We start from the raw sequence: 10,586 nt of genomic DNA on the forward strand, positions 1-10,586 counted from the left end.
TCAGAGGAAAACACAGACAAAACTGTCTTAGAGACATGAAACACTACATAGGTCTCACCTAGACCTACATTTCATAGATTGACATCCTTCAGCAAAAATCAACAGGAAGTTTGCTATTCCTCCTTCAAAACTAAATTTTTGTTACAACCGGTCACCAAACATCAAACATTATCTCCTCTGAGCGCATTTGTCGTTTCGGCTTCAAACTACTACAGGAGAGAGATTGAACCCTTCTGATTAAAAGTTGACGAAAGCGTTTTGATCGGTAGTACGGTTTTGGTTTTACGAGCCTTCAAAGACCCGCAGCACTAAAGTTGCTCCGCTGCTGTGATTTTACGCGCCTTCCAAGAAAACAACCACTGTGCCGCAACACCTAGGAAAAAGATACAGACACAACTTCCTCTAACTCCCAGTACGAATATCGTAGAGACATGAAACAAAAACCTCTATGTAGGTCTCACTCAGGACTACCACTGGACAAAAGTATTGGGATATACATTTAATCAAGAGGACTTAAAGGAAACTAAATGAGCTCAAATATACCTACAAATGAGGCATAATGATGCAATATGTACATATCGCTAGCCTAAATAGCAAGTTAGCATCGATTAGCTTGCAGTCATGCAGTGACCAAATATGTCTGATTAGCACTCCACACAAGTCAATAACATCAACAAAACTCACCTTTGTGCACTCATGCACAACGTTAAAAGTGTGGTGGACAAAATGAGACAGAAAAAGTGGCATAAAACACGTCCTAGAAAGTCGGAGAAAGTTATACATGTAAACAAACTATACGGTGAGTTCAAGGACCGCCAAAATAAGCAGGACAAAACGGCGCTCGCCAAATACTCGAATCAGTGAAGCGTGTTTAATATAAACAGTGTGATTTATAACATTTAGGGAGGTTTGTGTCATGTTTGTCCTCCTACAGAAACCATACTAAAACAAAAAAAATAGATTTTTTTCCCCTCATCTTTTTCCCATTCTTCATACATTTTGAAAAATCTCCAGAGAGCCACTAGGGCGGCGCTAAAGAGCCGCATGCGGCTCTAGAGCCGCGGGTTGCCGACCCCCGACTTAGACCTATATTTCATACACTGACAACCCCCAGCAAAAATCAACAGGAAGTTTGCAATTCCCCCTTCAAAAAAAAAGTTTTGTAGAAACAGTCACCTTTTTTCAAACATTATCTCCTCTGAGCGCGTTTGTCGTGTCGGCTTCAAATTAGCACAGGAGAGAGATTGGACCCTTCTGATTAAAAGTTGATGAAAGAGTTTTAATTACTTCGCCGGTTTGGATTTTATGAGCCCTCAAAGTCGGCCCCGTCCATCGCTGCTTGCAGCTTTCATTTTTTTTAAACTTTTCATCTGCCTCAAAACAATGTCCAACCATATGAGGAGGTGTGAAAATGAGGGTGGTCCCAAAAAAAGGAGGGATTTTTCAAATGTGTCGCTTTTAAAAGTGGTCCCCCTCTGGTCAACATATGAAATAACAAGTGTGTGTAAAAAAATTTAAGTGCGCCCCCATTGGGGCAAAATATTTATAAAAAAAATAAATAAATGTGTATATAGAGACATACTGTAATAACTGGAAGTAAATAATGAAGATTAAAAACTAAACAAAAAATTCCAAAAAAATTTGAAAAAAGACGTTGTCTATTAGATGGGACCATGATTTGTGGCATCAATTGTTCACACCTCCTCATATGGAAGATACTTTTCCTTCTTCATGTCTCAAGAAGGGTAGAAATACAAGAACACACACACACACATACACATTCTTGTATCTGTTACCTTCTCGAGACCTCCGTAAAATGCCTACCTCTAATATTATAATAAAAGTCGTAATTTCACTCAACGCAAGTCCAAATTTGACAAGAAAAACTGAACATTTGTGCAATATTATGAGAAAAGTTGGAATTTTACCCGATAAGAGTCGCAATTTTACAAGAAAAGCCTAAAATGTTGGCAATTTTATGAAGAGAGTCGTCATTTTACTCGACAAAAGTCACAATTTTATAAGAAAACTTTAAAAATTTGGCGATATCGTAATAATAATCTGAATTTTACTTGGCAAAATGATGACAAAAGTCATAATTTTACTCCAAAAATGTCACTATTTTACAAGAACAACAAACAAATTGGCAATATTGTGAAACAAGTCAGAATTTTATATGAGAAATGTCACCATTTTGCATTAAAAAGTAATCATTTTACATAAAAAAGTAATCATTTTACATAAAAAAGTAATCATTTTACTAGAAAATGTAGCAGTATTACAGAAAGAATAAAATAAATTGTGAGAAAAAGACTGCTTCTAGTTAATCTTTTTTGGGGGGGAATTTTTGTTTAGTTTCTAATCTTCATTATTTACTTCAAGTTATTACAGTATGTCTCTATATACATATTTAGTTATTTATTTTTAAATAATTTTGGCCAAGGGGGCACACTTCAATTTTTTCCTCACACTTGTTATTTCATATGTTGACCAGAGGGCTAAAATAAATAAATAAATATGTATATAGAGACATACTGTAATAACTTGAAGTAAATAATGAAGATTAGAAACCAAACAAAACAAAAAAAGATGAACTAAAAGCAGTCTTTTTCTCACAATTCTTATATTCTTTCTGTTTCTGTAATATTCCAAAATTTTCTCGTAAAAATATTACTTTTTTTATGTAAAATGGTGACATTTGTCATATAAAATTCTGACTTGTGTCACAATATTGCCAATTGTTTTGTTGTTCTTGTCAAATAGTGACATTTTTGGAGTAAATGTATGACTTTTGTCATAATTTTGCCAAGTAAAATTCCAATTATTATTATGATATTGCCAAAATGTTAAAGTTTTCTTATAAAATTGTGACTTTTGTCGAGTAAAATGACGACTTCATAAAATTGCCAACATGTTAAGCTTTTCTTGTAAAATTGCGACTGTTATTGGGGTAAAATTCCAACTTTTCTCACAATATTGCACAAAAGTTCAGGTTGGTTTTTTTTCAAATGGTTCGCTTTTAACAGTGCTCCCTCTAGTCAACATATGAAATAACAAGTGTGTGTAAAAATTGAAGTGCGCCCCCTTTGGCCAAAATTATTTAAAAATAAATATGTATATAGAGACATACTGTAATAACTTGAAGTAAATAATGAAGATTAAAAACTAAACAAAATTATTTAAAAAAAATAAAAAATGATTAACTAAAAGCAGTCTTTTTCTCACAATTTATTTTATTCTTTCTGTTTCTGTAATATTGCAACATTTTCTCGTAAAATTATTTCTTTATGTAAAATTATTACTTTTTATGCAAAATGGAGACATTTGTCATATAAAATTCTGACTTATCACAATATTGCCAAATGTTTTGTTGTTCATGTAAAATAGTGACATTTTTTGAGTAAAATTATGACTTGTCATAATTTTGCCAAGTAAAATTCCGATTATTATTGTGATATTGCCAAATTTTTGAAGTTTTCTTATAAAATTGTGACTTTTGTCGAGTAAAATGACGACTCTTTTCATAACATTTCCAACATTTTAAGCATTTCTTATAAAATTGTGACTGTTATTGGGGAAAAAATTCAACTTTTATCATAATATTGCACAAATGTTCTGTTTTTCTTGTAAAATTTGCCGATATTGTAATAATAATCGGACTTTTACTTGGCAAAATGATGACAAAAGTCATAATTTTACTCCAAAAATGTCACTATTTTACAAGAACAACAAACAAATTGGCAAAATAGTGATACAAGTCAGAATTTTATATAACAAATGTCACCATTTTGCATTAAAAAGTAATAATTTTACATAAAAAAGTAATAATTTTTGCTAGAAAATTTAGCAATATTACAGAAACAGAAAGAATAAAATAAATTGTGAGAAAAAGACTGCTTCTAGTTAATCTTTTTGGGGGGGAATTTGTTGTTTAGTTTTTAATCTTCATTATTTACTTCAAGTTATTACAGTATGTCTCTGTATACATATTTAGTTATTTATTTTTAAATAATTTTGGCCAAAGGGGGCGCACTTCAATTTTTTTCCTCACACTTGTTATTTCATATGTTGACCAGAGGGGTAAAATAAATAAATAAATATGTATATAGAGACATACTGTAATAACTTGAAGTAAATAATGAAGATTAGAAACCAAACAAAACAAAAAAAGATGAACTAAAAGCAGTCTTTTTCTCACAATTTCTTATATTCTTTCTGTTTCTGTAATATTGCAAAATTTTCTCGTAAAATTATTTCTTTTTTATGTAAAATTATTACTTTTTATGCAAAATGGAGACATTTGTCGTATAAAATTCTGACTTATCACAATATTGCCAAATGTTTTGTTGTTCATGTAAAATAGTGACATTTTTTGAGTAAAATTATGACTGGTCATAATTTTGCCAAGTAAAATTCCGATTATTATTATGATATTGCCAAATTTTTTGAAGTTTTCTTATAAAATTGTGACTTTTGTCGAGTAAAATGACGACTCTTTTCATAACATTTCCAACATTTTAAGCATTTCTTATAAAATTGTGACTGTTATTGGGGAAAAAATTCAACTTTTATCATAATATTGCACAAATGTTCTGTTTTTCTTGTAAAATTTGCCGATATTGTAATAATAATCGGACTTTTACTTGGCAAAATGATGACGGTAAAATAAATAAATAAATATGTATATAGAGACATACTGTAATAACTTGAAGTAAATAATGAAGATTAAATACCAAACAAAACAAAAAAAGATGAACTAAAAGCAGTCTTTTTCTCACAATTTCTTTTATTCTTCCTGTTTCTGTAATATTGCAAAAAAAGTATTACTTTTTATGTAAAATGGTGACATTTGTCATATAAAATTCTGACTTGTATCACAATATGGCCAATTGTTTTGTTGTTCCTGTAAAATAGTGACATTTTTGGAGTAAAAGCAGTTTTTTCTCACAATTTCTTTTATTCTTTCTGTTTCTGAAATACTGCAAAATTTCCTTGTAAAATTATTACTTTTTAATGTAAAATTCTTACTTTTTATTGCAAAATGGTGACATTTGTCATATAAAATTCTGACTTGTGACATTTGTCATATAAAATTCTGACTTTTATCACACTATTGCCAAATGTTTTGTTGTTCTTGTAAAATAGTGACATTTTTGGAGTAAAATGATGACTTTTGTCATCATTTTGCCAAGTAAAATTCTGACTATTATTATGATATTGCCAACATTTTAAAGTCTTCTTGTAAAATTGCGACTGTTATTGGGTAAAATTCCAACTTTTCTCACAATATTGCACAAATGTTCAATTTTTTTATTTTTTTTTTCAAATGTGTCGCTTTTAAAAGTGCTCCCCCTCTAGTCAGCATATGAAATAACAAGTGTGTGTAAAAAAAACTGAAGTGCGTCCCCTTTGGCCAAAATTATTTAAAAATAAATAAATAAATATGTATATAGAGACATACTGTAATAACTGGAAGTAAATAATGAAGATTAAAAACCAAACAAAAAAAAGATTAACTAAAAGCAGTCTTTTTCTCCCAATTTATTTTATTCTTTCTGTTTGTGTAATATTGCAAAAAATGATTACTTTTGTATGTAAAATGGTGACATTTGTCATATAAAATTCTGACTTGTATCACAATATTGCCAATTGTTTTGTTGTTCCTGTAAAATAGTGACATTTTTGGAGTAAAAGCAGTCTTTTCTCACAATTTATTTTATTCTTTCTGTTTCTGAAGTATTTTCTTGTAAAATTATTACTTTTTTATGTAAAATTATTACTTTTTATTGCAAAATGGTGACATTTGTCATATAAAATTCTGACTTGTGACATTTGTCATATAAAATTCTGACTTTTTATCACACTATTGCCAAATGTTTTGTTGTTCTTGTAAAATAGTGACATTTTTGGAGTAAAATGATGACTTTTGTCATCATTTCGCCAAGTAAAATTCCGATTATTATTATGTTATTGCCAACATTTTCAAGTTTTCTTATAAAATTGTGACTTTTGTCGAGTAAAATGACGACTCCCCATAAAATTGCCAACATGGAGTAAAATTATGACTTTTGTCATAATTTTGCCGAGTAAAATTCCGATTATTATTATGATATTGCCAACATTTTAAAGTTTTCTTGAAAAATTCCGACTGTTATCGAGTAAAATTCCAACTTTTCTCATCATATTGAGATAGGCTTCAGCACATTTGTCATATAAAATCCTGACTTTTATCACACTATTGCCAAATGTTTTGTTGTTCTTGTAAAATAGTGACATTTTTGGAGTAAAATGATGACTTTTGTCTTCATTTTGCCAAGTAAAATTCCGATTATTATTATGATATTGCCAACATTTTCAAGTTTTCTTATAAAATTGTGACTTTTGTCGAGTAAAATGACGACTCCCCGTAAAATTGCCAACATGCAGTAAAATTATGACTTTTGTCATAATTTTGCCGAGTAAAATTCCGATTATTATTATGATATTGCCAACATTTCAAAGTTTTCTTGAAAAATTGCGACTGTTATCGAGTAAAATTCCAACTTTTCTCATCATATTGAGATAGGCTCCAGCACATTTGTCATATAAAATTCCGACTTTTATCACACTATTGCCAAATGTTTTGTTGTTCTTGTAAAATAGTGACATTTTTGGAGTAAAATGATGACTTTTGTCATCATTTCGCCAAGTAAAATTCCGATTATTATTATGATATTGCCAACATTTTCAAATTTTCTTATAAAATTGTGACTTTTGTCGAGTAAAATGACGACTCCCCATAAAATTGCCAACATGCAGTAAAATTATGACTTTTGTCATAATTTTGCCGAGTAAAATTCTGATTATTATTATGATATTGCCAACATTTTAAAGTTTTCTTGAAAAATTGCGACCGTTATCGAGTAAAATTCCAACTTTTCTCATCATATTGAGATAGGCTCCAGCACATTTGTCATATAAAATTCTGACTTTTATCACACTATTGCCAAATGTTTTGTTGTTCTTGTAAAACAGTGAAATTTTTGGAGTAAAATTATGACTTTTGTCTTCATTTCGCCAAGTAAAATTCCGATTATTATTATGATATTGCCAACATTTTCAAGTTTTCTTATAAAATTGTGACTTTTGTCGAGTAAAATGACGACTCCCCATAAAATTGCCAACATGCAGTAAAATTATGACTTTTGTCATAATTTTGCCAAGTAAAATTCCGATTATTATTATGATATTGCCAAAATTTTAAAGTTTTCTTGTAAAATTGCGAGTGTTATCGAGTAAAATTCCAACTTTTCTCATCATATTGAGATAGGCTCCAGCACATTTGTCATATAAAATCCTGACTTTTATCACACTATTGCCAAATGTTTTGTTGTTCTTGTAAAATAGTGACATTTTTGGAGTAAAATGATGACTTTTGTCATCATTTTGCCAAGTAAAATTCCGATTATTATTATGATATTGCCAACATTTTCAAGTTTCCTTATAAAATTCCGACTGTTATCGAGTAAAATTCCAACTTTTCTCATCATATTGAGATAGGCTCCAGCACATTTGTCATATAAAATTCTGACTTGTATCACACTATTGCCAAATGTTTTGTTGTTCTTGTAAAATAGTGACATTTTTGGAGTAAAATGATGACTTTTGTCATCATTTTGCCAAGTAAAATTCCGATTATTATTATGATATTGCCAACATTTTCAAGTTTTCTTGTAAAATTGCGACTGTTATTGGGTAAAATTCCAACTTTTCTCACAATATTGCACAAATGTTCAATTTTTTTTTTTTTTTTCAAATGTGTCGCTTTTAAAAGTGCTCCCCCTCAGCATATGAAATAACAAGTGTGTGTAACAAAAAACTGAAGTGCGTCCCCTTTGGCCAAAATTATTTAAAAATAAATAAATAAATATGTATATAGAGACATACTGTAATAACTGGAAGTAAATAATGAAGATTAAAAACCAAACAAAAAAAGATTAACTAAAAGCAGTCTTTTTCTCACAATTTATTTTATTCTTTCTGTTTGTGTAATATTGCAAAAAATGATTACTTTTGTATGTAAAATGGTGACATTTGTCATATAAAATTCTGACTTGTATCACAATATTGCCAATTGTTTTGTTGTTCCTGTAAAATAGTGACATTTTTGGAGTAAAAGCAGTCTTTTCTCACAATTTATTTTATTCTTTCTGTTTCTGAAGTATTTTCTTGTAAAATTATTACTTTTTTATGTAAAATTATTACTTTTTATTGCAAAATGGTGACATTTGTCATATAAAATTCTGACTTGTGACATTTGTCATATAAAATTCTGACTTTTATCACACTATTGCCAAATGTTTTGTTGTTCTTGTAAAATAGTGACATTTTTGGAGTAAAATCCTGACTTTTATCACACTATTGCCAAATGTTTTGTTGTTCTTCTAAAATAGTGACATTTTTGGAGTAAAATTATGACTTTTGTCTTCATTTTGCCAAGTAAAATTCCGATTATTATTATGTTATTGCCAACATTTTAAAGTTTTCTTATAAAATTGTGACTTTTGTCGAGTAAAATGACGACTCCCCGTAAAATTGCCAACACGGAGTAAAATTATGACTTTTGTCATAATTTTGCCGAGTAAAATTCCGATTATTATTATGATATTGCCAACATTTTAAAGTTTTCTTGTAAAATTGCGACTGTTATCGAGTAAAATTCCAACTTTTCTCATCATATTGAGATAGGCTCCAGCACATTTGTCATATAAAATCCTGACTTTTATCACACTATTGCCAAATGTTTTGTTGTTCTTGTAAAATAGTGAAATTTTTGGAGTAAAATGATGACTTTTGTCATCATTTTGCCAAGTAAAATTCCGATTATTATTATGTTCTTGCCAACATTTTAAAGTTTTCTTATAAAATTGTGACTTTTGTCGAGTAAAATGACGACTCCCCATAAAATTGCCAACACAGAGTAAAATTATGACTTTTGTCATAATTTTGCCGAGTAAAATTCCGATTATTATTATGATATTGCCAACATTTTAAAGTTTTCTTGAAAAATTCCGACTGTTATCGAGTAAAATTCCAACTTTTCTCATCATATTGAGATAAGCTCCAGCACATTTGTCATATAAAATCCTGACTTTTATCACACTATTGCCAAATGTTTTGTTGTTCTTGTAAAATAGTGACATTTTTGGAGTAAAATGATGACTTTTGTCATCATTTCGCCAAGTAAAATTCCGATTATTATTATGTTATTGCCAACATTTTCAAGTTTTCTTATAAAATTGTGACTTTTGTCGAGTAAAATGACGACTCCCCATAAAATTGCCAACATGCAGTAAAATTATGACTTTTGTCATAATTTTGCCAAGTAAAATTCTGATTATTATTATGATATTGCCAAAATTTTAAAGTTTTCTTGTAAAATTGCGACTGTTATCGAGTAAAATTCCAACTTTTCTCATCATATTGAGATAGGCTCCAGCACATTTGTCATATAAAATTCCGACTTTTATCACACTATTGCCAAATGTTTTGTTGTTCTTGTAAAATAGTGACATTTTTGGAGTAAAATTATGACTTTTGTCATCATTTTGCCAAGTAAAATTCCGATTATTATTATGTTATTGCCAACATTTTCAAGTTTTCTTATAAAATTGTGACTTTTGTCGAGTAAAATGACGACTCCCCATAAAATTGCCAACACGGAGTAAAATTATGACTTTTGTCATAATTTTGCCGAGTAAAATTCCGATTATTATTATGATATTGCCAACATTTTAAAGTTTTCTTGAAAAATTGCGACTGTTATCGAGTAAAATTCCAACTTTTCTCATCATATTGAGATAGGCTCCAGCACATTTGTCATATAAAATCCTGACTTTTATCACACTATTGCCAAATGTTTTGTTGTTCTTGTAAAATAGTGACATTTTTGGAGTAAAATGATGACTTTTGTCATCATTTTGCCAAGTAAAATTCCGATTATTATTATGATATTGCCAACATTTTCAAGTTTTCTTATAAAATTGTGACTTTTGTCGAGTAAAATGACGACTCCCCGTAAAATTGCCAACATGCAGTAAAATTATGACTTTTGTCATAATTTTGCCGAGTAAAATTCCGATTATTATTATGATATTGCCAACATTTTAAAGTTTTCTTGTAAAATTGCGACTGTTATCGAGTAAAATTCCAACTTTTCTCATCATATTGAGATAAGCTCCAGCACATTTGTCATATAAAATCCTGACTTTTATCACACTATTGCCAAATGTTTTGTTGTTCTTGTAAAATAGTGACATTTTTGGAGTAAAATTATGACTTTTGTCATCATTTTGCCAAGTAAAATTCCGATTATTATTATGATATTGCCAACATTTTAAAGTTTTCTTATAGAATTGTGACTTTTGTCGAGTAAAATGACGACTCCCCATAAAATTGCCAACACGGAGTAAAATTATGACTTTTGTCATAATTTTGCCAAGTAAAATTCCGATTATTATTATGATATTGCCAAAATTTTTAAGTTTTCTTGTAAAATTGCGACTGTTATCGAGTAAAATTCCAACTTTTCTCATCATATTGAGATA

The sequence above is a fragment of the Entelurus aequoreus genome, linkage group LG04, assembly GCF_033978785.1.
Source record: "Entelurus aequoreus isolate RoL-2023_Sb linkage group LG04, RoL_Eaeq_v1.1, whole genome shotgun sequence".
NCBI lineage: Eukaryota > Metazoa > Chordata > Actinopteri > Syngnathiformes > Syngnathidae > Entelurus > Entelurus aequoreus.